A 12,348-nucleotide genomic window follows, 5' to 3' on the forward strand; every position below is an offset into this window, starting at 1 on the left:
GAAATCATAGCTGTAATACGACGTGGATTCTGAGACCAGTAAAATCGTGCTATTTCTAATGAAACTAATAGCATTCCTGGGTCACCAACCCCACCCCCCTACGTCACTAATATCAGTCCCTCCCTGGCAATAAAATACTTTTGGGCCGGTGGAGTCAAAGTAAAAGTTATAAGAAAATATAGGAAAGTATTTCATGTCTGCGCTGCATGAAAAGTTTGGGGGAGAAATTACACCTTGAGAAGTGGGTTTTCTGGCGTGGTATTGGATCTCATGGGGGCCAGCCGGCCTCATGGTGATGATGATGATGATGGTGCTGATGATGAGGGCGAAGATGAGTGATGATGATGATGATGGTGCTGATGATGAGGGCGAAGATGAGTGATGATGCTGATGATGGTGCTGATGATGAGTGCGAAGATGAGTGATGATGCTGTTGATGGTGCTGATGATGAGGGCGAAGATGAGTGATGATGCTGATGATGGTGCTGATGATGAGGGCGAAGATGAGTGATGATGCTGATGATGGTGCTGATGATGAGGGCGAAGATGAGTGATGATGCTGATGATGGTGCTGATGATGAGGGCGATGATGAGTGATGATGATGATGATGGTGCTGATGATGAGAGCGAAGATGAGTGATGATGCTGATGATGGTGCTGATGATGAGGGCGAAGATGAGTGATGATGCTGATGATGGTGCTGATGATGAGTGCGAAGATGATGAAACTGATAAGGATGATAATGATGACGATGATGGACATGGTGATGATGATAGTGACGACGAAGATGATGAGACTGATGATGACGATGATGGCCATGATGATGATGATGATGATGATGATGGTGATAATATGATGATGATGATGATGCTGATGACTATAATGATGAAAAAACACGTGATGATATTGTTGAAAAACCAAGAATATGATAAGAATGATGAAAATGATGGCGATGAGAACGAAGATGATTTTGTTGATGATGATGACATTGATGATGAGTATGATGATGATGATGATGATGACAACAATGATGATAAGGATAAAGTGACTTCTGCATAGAGCGTTGTCGAACTGACCTATGAGTTTGTTATTTGATTTTCATGTAATTACCTCAGACCCGATGCCCCAGTTTCCTCTCAATATCCTCTCAATATTCGTCTGTCAATATTTGCTCAAACTCGATATAGTTATTAGTTCGTCGGGTAATAACAACTTATCTTCACCTTTCCCATGCTGTGACATGACACGTAGCTAGCTATGTCTCTTCCTTGTATGCATGCATGTTTACCAAATGGCGTCCTAGCTTCGTCTCTTCGACATATATCACGTGACTTATATTTCTCTCTTGTGTCTCCCCTGATGATGTGATTATTACACGAAAGTGCACTTGGGAACTTATCGTGTTTCATTTTCCCCGTGGACTCATAGGAATACCTTAATCACGCGCAAAATTGTGATCCTTTCCAATATATATATATATATATATATATATATATATATATATATATATACACGGAAATATAGGATATAACAAAATGACTTTGAGTCGAGTAGACTAGGACATATTCACATCTTTCCTTATAACGTAAGCCAGTGAGCAGTAGTGATGGTGTGGCATTTCATAACGTACCGCTCAAGGTGGAGTATGGTAGAACGCATCGCAGTGTTTACGGAAAAAATAGTGCATTACGTCAGCTAGACGTAAACACCAAGTTGCCAGATGTACCTGTAACCCATCCGTCGCAGGGCAGTCAGCGCTTCTCTTCCGTATATGCTGATGTTACAGCCTCAGCCACTGTACTATCCAACTGGCTACTCGGTGTTACGAAATACAGGAAGATGTTACCAGTCCCCTAATCGGTAGTTTAGTCTGGAAGTGTGACACGTAACACCCAAGGGGAATTGTCACCATCTGGGTCGTTATACACGCCTCTTCGGGTCTTGACTACGATAGCGTTACGCCCGGAGTAGACTTCAACGAAAGTCGCTATGTCGTTGTTGTCGTAGCTGTTGTTTGAGATTGAACCTTCTTACATCTCAGGAGGTGCGTGCCCTGTGCTCTAGGGAGGCCCGTTGGTGGTGAGGGACCTAAGCACTGACCCTAAGGGACTGCTGGACTTGTTTTCCCACTCGGCTCCTACGAGAGACAGGCTCCCTCTTGTAGTTTTTTCAACTCAACACCCACGCGAGTCCCGGCCGTCTGCATGTACTACCCTCCTCCCTAAACCCCTCGCCATCAGAGGCTACATTCCATTTACCACCCACTCCAATTCTGCCGCTAACAGCGGCTAGTCTAGTGGCAAAATTGAACTGGGTAGTACAGGACTGCGCTACCCATTCCTAGGAAACACTCTTGGCCTCCCTTCCCATCTCTCTTATTCAGTCCCCTTACTCCCATTCTTAACTCTGACAAGCGAGTACTTTTCTTCTTTACTCTTGGTAGTCTTTGGAACTGTTAAGGCAAAACCATAGGGAAGTTATGTGAGCCAGAGTTTCTCACATTTCACTGAAGAAACAATAAAAAGGCCAGGACTTGTGTGCTGGTGAGAGGGTGTAATTGGTCTAGACGGACGGGAAACTATGAGAGATATTCACAATAGAAGATTTTGGCAATATAGTGTGGTGAATAGAGGAAAATGCGAGAAAGAGAGAGAGATAGATAGATAGGTAGAGAGAGAGAGAGAGAGAGAGAGAGAGAGAGAGAGAGAGAGAGAGAGAGAGAGAGAGAGAGAGAGAGAGAGAGAGAGAGAGAGAGGTAGCACTCAGATAAAGGAGAATCCATGATACAATATCACGTATATTCTCTCTCTCTCTCTCTCTCTCTCTCTCTCTCTCTCTCTCTCTCTCTCTCTCTCTCTCTCTCTCTCTCTCTCTCTCTCTCTCTCTCTCTCTCTCTCTCTCTCTCTCTCAGCGCGAATCACACGACTCTTTCCTCGTAACCCTATATTTTTTTCGCACGGTGAGCCCTACGCTCTGGTCCTGTAATCTAATGGCAAACTCTTGTCATATGAACTTGTAATGAATTAGGTACTCTTCGTTCCCCATGCCACTACTCCTAAGATGCACCTTTATGCTCAAAAATTAATAGGTTTGCAATGCTTCATGTCTAATTACACTTCCCATAGCTGCTACAGGTTTATAATGCTTCATATTCAGTCACACTTCCCATAGCTGCCACACTGTTCTGCATTGACCAGACTTACTATTGCTTCGTAAATATGATATGCATGTTTTACGTATATTCAGATGTTACAGTGTATAGCATTTCCTTTAAATGGACCTTAATGGAAATTTGTTAACCTGAATTTTATTTTAGACAAAAGATTAAACCTAATCTCCCGCTCACAACAATCCCTGCTCCCAAAAGTTTGTTCCCTCAACCCTCCTCTGTTTCCCTACTCCCCAAATCTGCTCCCTTGACGCTCCTCTGCCTCCCTACTCCCTGAGGATGCTCAGCGAACCCACCGCTCGTATAGTGAATTATTTGTCAAACTGTGGTTCAGGAGCTGGTCCCGCTGGGCGGCTGGTGCGCTGTTGGCAAAATATTTATAAATAGTTTTTTTTGACTGAATTTGTCTATATTTTGTGTGTTTGTGGCGGGGGAAGGGGCGTCCATATGTTTCTATTTTCATATCTTTAAGTATTTTAAGTTCTCTCTCTCTCTCTCTCTCTCTCTCTCTCTCTCTCTCTCTCTCTCTCTCTCTCTCTCTCTCTCTCTCTCTCTCTCTCTCTCTCTCTCTCTCTCTCTTCTTCTACTTCTTCTTCTTCCTCTTCTTCTTCTTCTTCTTCTCCTTCTTCTTCTTCTTCTCCTTCTTCTTCTTCTTCTTCTTCTTCTATAATGTGTGTCCATGTGTGTGTGCGTTTAGATACCAATTTGTAATGACCATTTTGTAGTATAAGGGAAGAGAGTTTTAAACTCGAAGGGCCGCATACATGTGTGTGTGTATGTGTGTGTGTGTGTGTGTGTGTGTGTGTGTGTGTGTGTGTGTGTGTGTGTGTGTGTGTGTGTGTGTGTGTGTGTGTTTACAGACATGGGAGTAAAGATATTTTACATAGACAAAAATGTAGTGTAAATCTCTCTCGTAACACAGAATAACAAACGCATAGACACATGCACATGTACACACTCGAACATATGATATATATTATATGTACATATACATCCATCTCCCCAACTATCACAGTCAGTAATAATAATCACACATACACCTACTCACACAGTCACTTATACATATACACATGAATATGTACGCACTCGAACATATGACATATACGCACATTCATATGTACATGATACAGCCATCTCCCCAACTATCAGCCCAGACATACCAGCAATTAGCCACATAAACATTCATTTATCTACGGGAACAAACACAAAACAGCTGTTGGGGGTGGGGAGGTGTCTTTGTCTGCTGAGAGGCGGCGGGAACATATACACCGTGTCAGCTTTCACGTCATCACAGTCCTAGGAACCATGGCAAGACCCCATGCCACACGTGCATCTCATCTGCATGTATTAGGGTAAATATCTTCCAGAAGGCTTCAGTATTATAAATCCCATTTTTTGTTGGTCCTCTGATTTTCTGTGGTCAGTGAGATTAAAAAAAGTGTAGGAAATCAGTTGAGTTAGATTGAAAGTATCGGAAATAAGTTGTGTGAGATTTGTAAGTGTCGGAAATCAGTTGAGTGAGATAAGAAAGTGTCGGAAATCAGTCGAGTGAGATTAGAAAGTGTCGAAAATCAATTAAATGAGATTAGAAAGCGTCTGAAATCAATTAAGTGAGATAAGAAATTGTAAGAAATCAGTTGAGTGAGATTTGAAAGTGTCCGAAAATCAGTGATGCTTGATACAGTTACGGTCTAGGGAGATGTAAAGGAACTATATAGACTGTCCTTCAGATAACAGAACAGTTTCTTGACTCTAAAACGAGACACAACCTCATCTACAGAGTGCTTCAAAATGTTTTTCTGGGTGTTAAGTCGCGGAAGATCTGCAGATTACGTGATACAAAAAATACTACAACTTATCTTGACCCCAAAGTCACAAATTGCATTATATCATTCAACTTGTAGAATATTCTTTTGAAGAATAATGGTCCAGATAACTAATTATTAGACTACCTCAAAAAAAAATTTCAAGTACAACTCTAGTCATCGAATTCATTAAGAAATCTGTGTCTTTTTAAAGTTTTCTAGAAAGAAGAAAAGAAGTTATCTTCAGTCCAGCTTAATCTATTCTTAGTACATCAGCTTGCGAGCGTCTCAAGGCCTCGCCTCAGCAATTGCAAAACGTAAGACGTTTAGGCCAATTAAAAACAATTTTCATGCTGTGATCTACGACTTGCAAAAGATTTCATGCTATAATTAACTCTTTATGCGTATGATCCTTACAAATCTTAATAACATATTCAGCACCACGCTGTCTCTCTATTTTAGATATCTTGGAGAATTATCTCCCTCGAGGCAAAGAGATCATATAGCTCTTGCACTGTACATGGGAGTTAGACTTATTTAAACAGTTCATGAATAAGACGGGTCTGGGAATAATGCAAGTAGGCGGGCAAGTGAATCATGTTCGTCTCCTTGGGAAGCAAGACTCATGGGTTTGACTTGTGTAAAGCAACACCCACTCAAACTCACGGGTAAAGCAACATCAACTCTTTACCACTGATGTGGTGGACTAATTTTGCTAATCATTGTTCGCCTGCCCAAAATCATGTAGAACTAAGCACATATATGAACAGAATTGCATGGTAACTAGCACTTATTAAAAAAAAAAAATCTAATTTTTTCTTTATTTGTGAAAAAGAAGTACATTATTGTAATGCACTTACTTATAACACTTAATCATCACTGTAGGTACTTCATAAGTGTCTACACTTACCATCTTGAGCAGCCTTTATATCTATCACGCAATGTTCACTATTAGATACTTGATATGAGTCATCCACAATATTTTTTGTTTCTACCAACATGCAAGTTTACATCATTTGATATTCAACTAATCACCACCCAATGCATGATGTATGAGCCATAGGATTTGTTCGGTAAAATTTTACTGTGCTCATCCAAAGCGTAGAAGCATCCAGCCCTACCTTAATCCTAAGATCTTTTGTGAGTAATTAACTAGTTACAATCATGACCATCGGTTCTTTCATTTTCAGCAGTCCTTTTTCAGCCGAATTCAATAAACATTTATTACTTTGTTTACTCAGATATGTAAATGAACATTTACCTGTTATTTACCCTTAATAACCACAGTGTCCACCAAAGAATCTCAGAAACAGGATTTGATAAAAGAATTTCTAGTTTCCCTTTTAATTTATATAGGGCTATATTGCCATCAATGCATTGATTCATTTACGTTTTCAGGTAAGGCTTTAGAATAATATGTCTCTCTGTAATCTGAGAAATACTTTCTTTATCATGTCTGCAATATTGTTCCTCGCTCTTGGATGAACCTGTAGCTAGAGTGCAACAAAAAGTATATTATAGTCCTTATTCAGCCTGGATATCCAAATTTTCGGCACCATTCACATTCAGCCGCTTTCGAAATGCACTTAATTCGTCTCCTCTTTTGGGGATCATCACCAACAGAGTCCTCGTTAATTGACATTTCCGCTTCCTGGAATCAGAGGAAAAAGTCAATTTCCTTAATAAGACCAAACAGTTGGCAGGGGGGGGGGGGGAACTCGACCCAGCAAACCCTCACAATCTTACTCGAAAAAAGGCGAACGACAAGAGCAGCACAACCACTCGGGCCCTCAGTAACCTCACTGACATCAACGCTCAGCCCTCGACATCCGCGTCGCACTAGCGCGAGGACTGCGACAATGAGGATTTGATCCCCTTCCCTACATCAACATCGCCCGTCGTCCACGGGTTTTCCCCTGGCGATACCGCTCTTTACGTCAACCAAGCGAACCCCTCAGTTGAACCCATTATCTTCGCTGGCTCCCATCGGCCATAATTTCTCCACCTTTCTTTTGTTTTTTTTACTGCTTGCGTTAATGTTCTTTTTTTTATATATCGTCTCTTTTGTATTAACTCCGTGTTTGTTCTCCTCGATGTTGTTATAACTATTCATAGCATGATGGTGTGTGTCTTTGTTGCTTCGTTTGCACAAGTGCTCTTCTTAGTGTCCTTGTTTTTTCTATATTACTGAGTCTTAGGGTGTTTAAGTGAGTCTCTTTGTCTTTCACACCACAATCCGATAATCAGTGATTGGAGAAATTACAATTGGTACAAGGTTGTTATGCTAATTAGGTAAGAAGTATCCATTACAACAGGAAATCGTTTGACTTTCAATCAACTGACTCGTTTTTGAATTTTTCAGGTGTTACCGGACTCCGCCTGCTCAAGATTACGAGAATTATTGAGATTACTGCAAGTGAAAAATCACCTTCGGCGAAGCTGTGTCACTTGGAGCAGAGTTTCATCAAAGAACTTCTTAATCCAAATTGATCTACACCTCTCTGCTACTGGATGTAGCGCAGCGTTGGGCTGCAGGAACTATAGAATGGTCCTGGGTTAACACAATGACTCTTTCATAAAGATTTGGCCTAAGGTAATCATAGATGAATAAATGAATTTGACAAGAAGTTATGATAACTGGTTGTCGAGAATATAAGATAATGCCTATATCTCTCAAGATATCTTTCCTGCAGATAAAGTTGTCTTTCATCTCCATATTACATTGTAGAACTGGTCCTTCCCCTCAACGTTCTCCTTTTTTTCCCTTTCTTGATAATCCTAAAGCCATTGTTGCCTTCTAGGTAACACCTCCGTCACCCCCACCCAGCTCTCTCTCTCTCCCTTTTCTCCATCCGTAATTTCTCCTCTCCCTCAGGACTCGTATTTCATAACTGGTTGGTCAGAAGGGGTGAAAAAGGCGAAAGGGTTAGGGTGGGGAAGATACGCTTGGCAAACAAGAGACGGTTATAGAGTATGGGAATCCATGAGTGTAGTTTCTTATCTTATTAAGATGGATGGTTTTGCCTTGTGCGTATTTTTGTACCGTGTGTGTGTGTGTGTGTGTGTGTGTGTGTGTGTGTGTGTGTGTGTGCGCGCGCGCTAACAGATTACCCCCTACCCCCTGTGCCTCCTCCACCGCCATCATCACCAGCAGCAGCATTATCATCCTCCCCCTTCTGCGTATCAGGTGTCGCAAGAGTTGACAGCGCATGCGCTGTACCTTCACCACCCTACACCCTCATGTGCCACCCTCCACCTCTAACCCTCCTTCCTCCCTCCTCCCCATTGCCCGACAGAATCTAACTCCCGCCTCCCAGCCACGTGTTTTGGGCATACGTCACTCCACTTCCCTGACGCATCGTTGTTCCCCTTAATCGTCCCCTGTATGTGCAGCTGTTAATATTCCTGTTGTTGTAAACGTGTCGGGATGAGTGGTGGGGCGTAATGTTCAGTGGGGGTGACGCAAAGAAAAATAAACGTTCGTGCAAAAACAGACACACAAAAACACAAAAACATTTACACAAAAACAAAAACACATAATCGCACGCATGTTTGTAAACAGAAAGCCCCCAGTTGAGCAAAAAGCCACACACATGCATGCATTAACTCACACACACACACACACACACACACACACACACACACACACACACACACACACACATGCATACACATACACACACACACACAAACACACACACACACACACACACACACACACACACACACACACACACACACACACACAGCTAGAGGCCGTCAATCTGTCCATCATGGAAGACAGAAGAGTGAGAGGTAAATTGATCACGACCTTCAAATCTTTAAACCAGATTGATTACGTAGACAGTGAACAGTTTGTCGAAATATGTAGAAATAGAACAATAACAGAAGATCGAACGTAAAAATTAAGCAAGGTCCTTTTTAAAGACTATAAAGACGTGCTTTTACAGAATGAGAGCGATGGATGGATAGAAAAAGCTGAATGAGGACGTAGTAATTAAAAAAAAATATAGAAGTTTGGAAGGGTGTATATGCAAGGGATGAAGCCCCACGAGTATAAAACTCCCTCCCCGTGCAGAAGAAAATGATGATTACAATTGGGTAATTACATAGCTGGCAATAAAAAAGAGGCAGTATTTGAAAGATCTTTGAGACTGAGAGGTTACAAGAGTACAGTATAGAAAGAGAAGGAGATTACTTAAAAGAAAAGTGAATGAACATACTATATAAGAATGTCAAAAGATAGAAATGATTCCTGAAATTCATGAAAGGAAACTATTAATTAAAAAGACTTATAATTAGACCATAAGACTGAGACAGGAGCGCATTAATGACGACGAAATGTATAAGGAGCTTGTTACTCCATAATATAAAATTTCATAGCTTTAAAAGCTATATTTATCTGATTGTACATAAGACAAAACATTTCAGCAACAACAACATGGGTGAAGAGTATATCTCTAGGGGTAGGTGGAGGCAAACACTGAACGTATAGTGAGTACAGTACACTGACATGGGAGAGAGTGTCTAGTGGGTCAAATGCTACGTACCAAAGTGTTCCCAAATTAAAACTCATTACCTCCAGCACCAATGGGATGGGCTTGAGGAAGGAACCATGAAAAGCATTGAGAATGTTATAGCCGAGGTGCAGATTGTCTATTGAAGGATCTTGATGTATAAAAAGGATCATAGCCCTTAAGAAATCTTACTCTATGTACTCAGATAGTGTAGAAAAACATTCGACAAGCGGTATGAGATGTTTTTTAGAAACTCGATGGAAGAAGGATCAATGTGAAAGGAGTTGGAAAAAAAAGAAATGTTTTAGCTACTAGGAAAAAATGAAAAAATAGGAAAGATGCATGATAGTGCTGGCCGGTATTACTGACAGAAGTGATCTTCAAAAAGACAGATCAGATGATGGACTTCCGTTGTGTATTGGATAGCGTTCCTGATCGTGACGCATTCATGGACAGCCCAGGGTCGAAGGCATAGGTTCGAATCCTGGTTGCGGCAGTCGGTAAACTGTCCATAAAAGGGGTATCTATACTATTTTCGTACATATCATACAATTCTTTTCATTGTCAATGTATCTAATTTGTACATGCCTAAACTTATGTTAAGATTACTGATGAAATTTTATTGAACAACGCATGATTGTGTGATATTTCTATCTACAAATGAATGACAAGAGCCAATTATCTGAGCGTTGTTCCAATCAATTGGGTGGCCGAAGTCTTGCATGTGCTCTATTCTTGCACATGCGAGAGTACAGCCTCCCTATTGACTGCGTAACGCCCAGAACATTGTATCTTGTCATGCAATTGTAGACAGAAGTATCATAGAATCTAAGACTGTCAAACACTGTCTAAATAGCGATCTTAACATGAGTTCTGGCATGTACAAATCAGATGGACAAGAACATGGGGTGAATCGCAGCCAGACTCTTTCCCATTGTCATATGACACATGGCTTTTGTCACCCGAATCCTTTGATGACCCCCCGACCCCGGTCTATAGTGATCACGTTTCTTACTTGAACTTCTCGCCTGACCCTTACCTGACGAGGTCATGTCGTATATACAAATATGTCTTTGAACCTACATTTGTTTATCACCTTTGTGTTCCTGTGCATATTCACGAAGCAGACAAGTAGCAGTTACAGAGGACTTTATAAATCACTAAGGAGAATCAAGGTAGAAAAATCTGCTTAAGCCCATTCGTGTATTTCAACACATCTTCAGAAGCAAATAGTAACATATCACAGATGGAGGACAATATAGACACCAGTAGATGTAACCATGATCGCATCATACACGGTGCTGAAACAGGCAGTATGGGTAGTATGGGAACCCCTGTGGAGTCAGAGGACACTCAGGTAACAAACCCGACCCTACTACTCAGGTCACTACGGCTGTGTCAGGTCATCAACCCTCTTGCTCTCAAGTCACTGTGAAGTAAATGTAAGATAAGATTGTCTGAGCTAAATTATCCTCTACTAGCATCCATGCTCTTACCATCAGTCAGCTGTATAAGAGCAGATTCAAATAAATCTCTATCTATAAAACTTCTACACTTTATGACTGAAGAAAGTCTGGACTAGTCAGTAAGATGGAAGTTTTCCTTCATTTGTGAGAGCGTTCTTGAAGGTGAAGGAAGATGGTAAGATACGCCTATGAGAGACTGAAAGACAGTAGAATAAAGAGAAAATTTATCTAACCAACAGGAGGCAGTTGCTACGAAAATGAGGAAAAATGACATGTAACGAGAAACACAGTGAGAGGCAGGAAACATGAAAGAAAAGTGAGAAGAGAGAAAAGAGGTGAAATAATGGGACATGAAGACACAAGGGAGGAAAAGTGTGTGAAAGAACGGCGATGGGATTAGGAGGAAGAGGGGTCATGGGCAGTAAGGAAGGCACCACGGGTGAGTGACGACGCCTCAAGTTTTCTTTCTTCCTTTTTCTTTTCTTTTTTGCTTTTTCACAGGCGGCAGTTCATCCCAGCCGAGGAAGAAGCTTTGCATTAGGGCGACGATCCCTTGGTGGTGAGTTCCCCGTGAGAGTGCTGGTGGCTGAGTCTTGTCCCGGGGAGAGGCGGGGCAGCTGCTGGCTCTCTCTCTCTCTCTCTCTCTCTCTCTCTCTCTCTCTCTCTCTCTCTCTCTCTCTCTCTCTCTCTCTCTCTCTCTCTCTCTCTCTCTCTCTCTCTCTCTCTTACCCCTTGGACCTAGTATACTCAAACACACCATCACATCTTCACCACACCTACACCAATATCCTTCCTGATCGGAAGAGAACCACGGACCCCATTCTCCCCTTGGTTGCCCTCAGGAAGTTGACGCTCCCACACAACGCCACCACAAGGGTCCAAAAGCTCGGTGGGTCTGTCCCGATGTTTAGATTCCCAGAGAAATTGTCCTAAACACAATATTTTAGAAGAGATGGCCACGTCCTCTTTATTCTTATGACTCAGGAAGTTTTTCAGTAGACTTTCCTTCTTGAGACCTCTTTTGATTATATATATAGAACATACAAACCTCCAACCTTCATAGAACATACAAACCTCCAACAGCCAGGATTGAACCCGGGACCCTTGTGCCACAGGCGAGAATGCTACCGCTGTGCTATGGGCCTGACTGATAGGAAATAACTACTCGAATACTATGTACTCGAAAACCCTTCGTCTCACGTTGGTGAGCAACGAGGTCTGCACCAGTTATTTCCCAACAGGCGTACGTAGCCAGCAGAGAACATTTCACCGAACCTAACTGTACAACGCGGAGGTATATGAATACGAATAAAGTGAATATATATATATATATATATATATATATATATATATATATATATATATATATATATATATATATATATATATAT

General features: G+C 41.5%; 1 long non-coding RNA gene across 1 annotated transcript in view; it reads left to right on the forward strand.

Moving 5' to 3' along the window:
- Positions 1–7,627, forward strand: part of LOC139749687 (uncharacterized) — a 53,242-nt gene extending 45,615 nt beyond the window's left edge. The window contains exon 2 of the long non-coding RNA XR_011713014.1: positions 7,337–7,627. This is a non-coding gene — a long non-coding RNA (uncharacterized lncRNA). The remainder of the gene's footprint in view (positions 1–7,336) is intronic.
- The last annotated feature ends 4,721 nt before the right edge of the window (positions 7,628–12,348 follow it).

The sequence above is a fragment of the Panulirus ornatus genome, chromosome 8 (genome assembly GCF_036320965.1).
Source record: "Panulirus ornatus isolate Po-2019 chromosome 8, ASM3632096v1, whole genome shotgun sequence".
In the NCBI taxonomy this organism is placed as follows: Eukaryota; Metazoa; Arthropoda; class Malacostraca; order Decapoda; family Palinuridae; genus Panulirus; species Panulirus ornatus.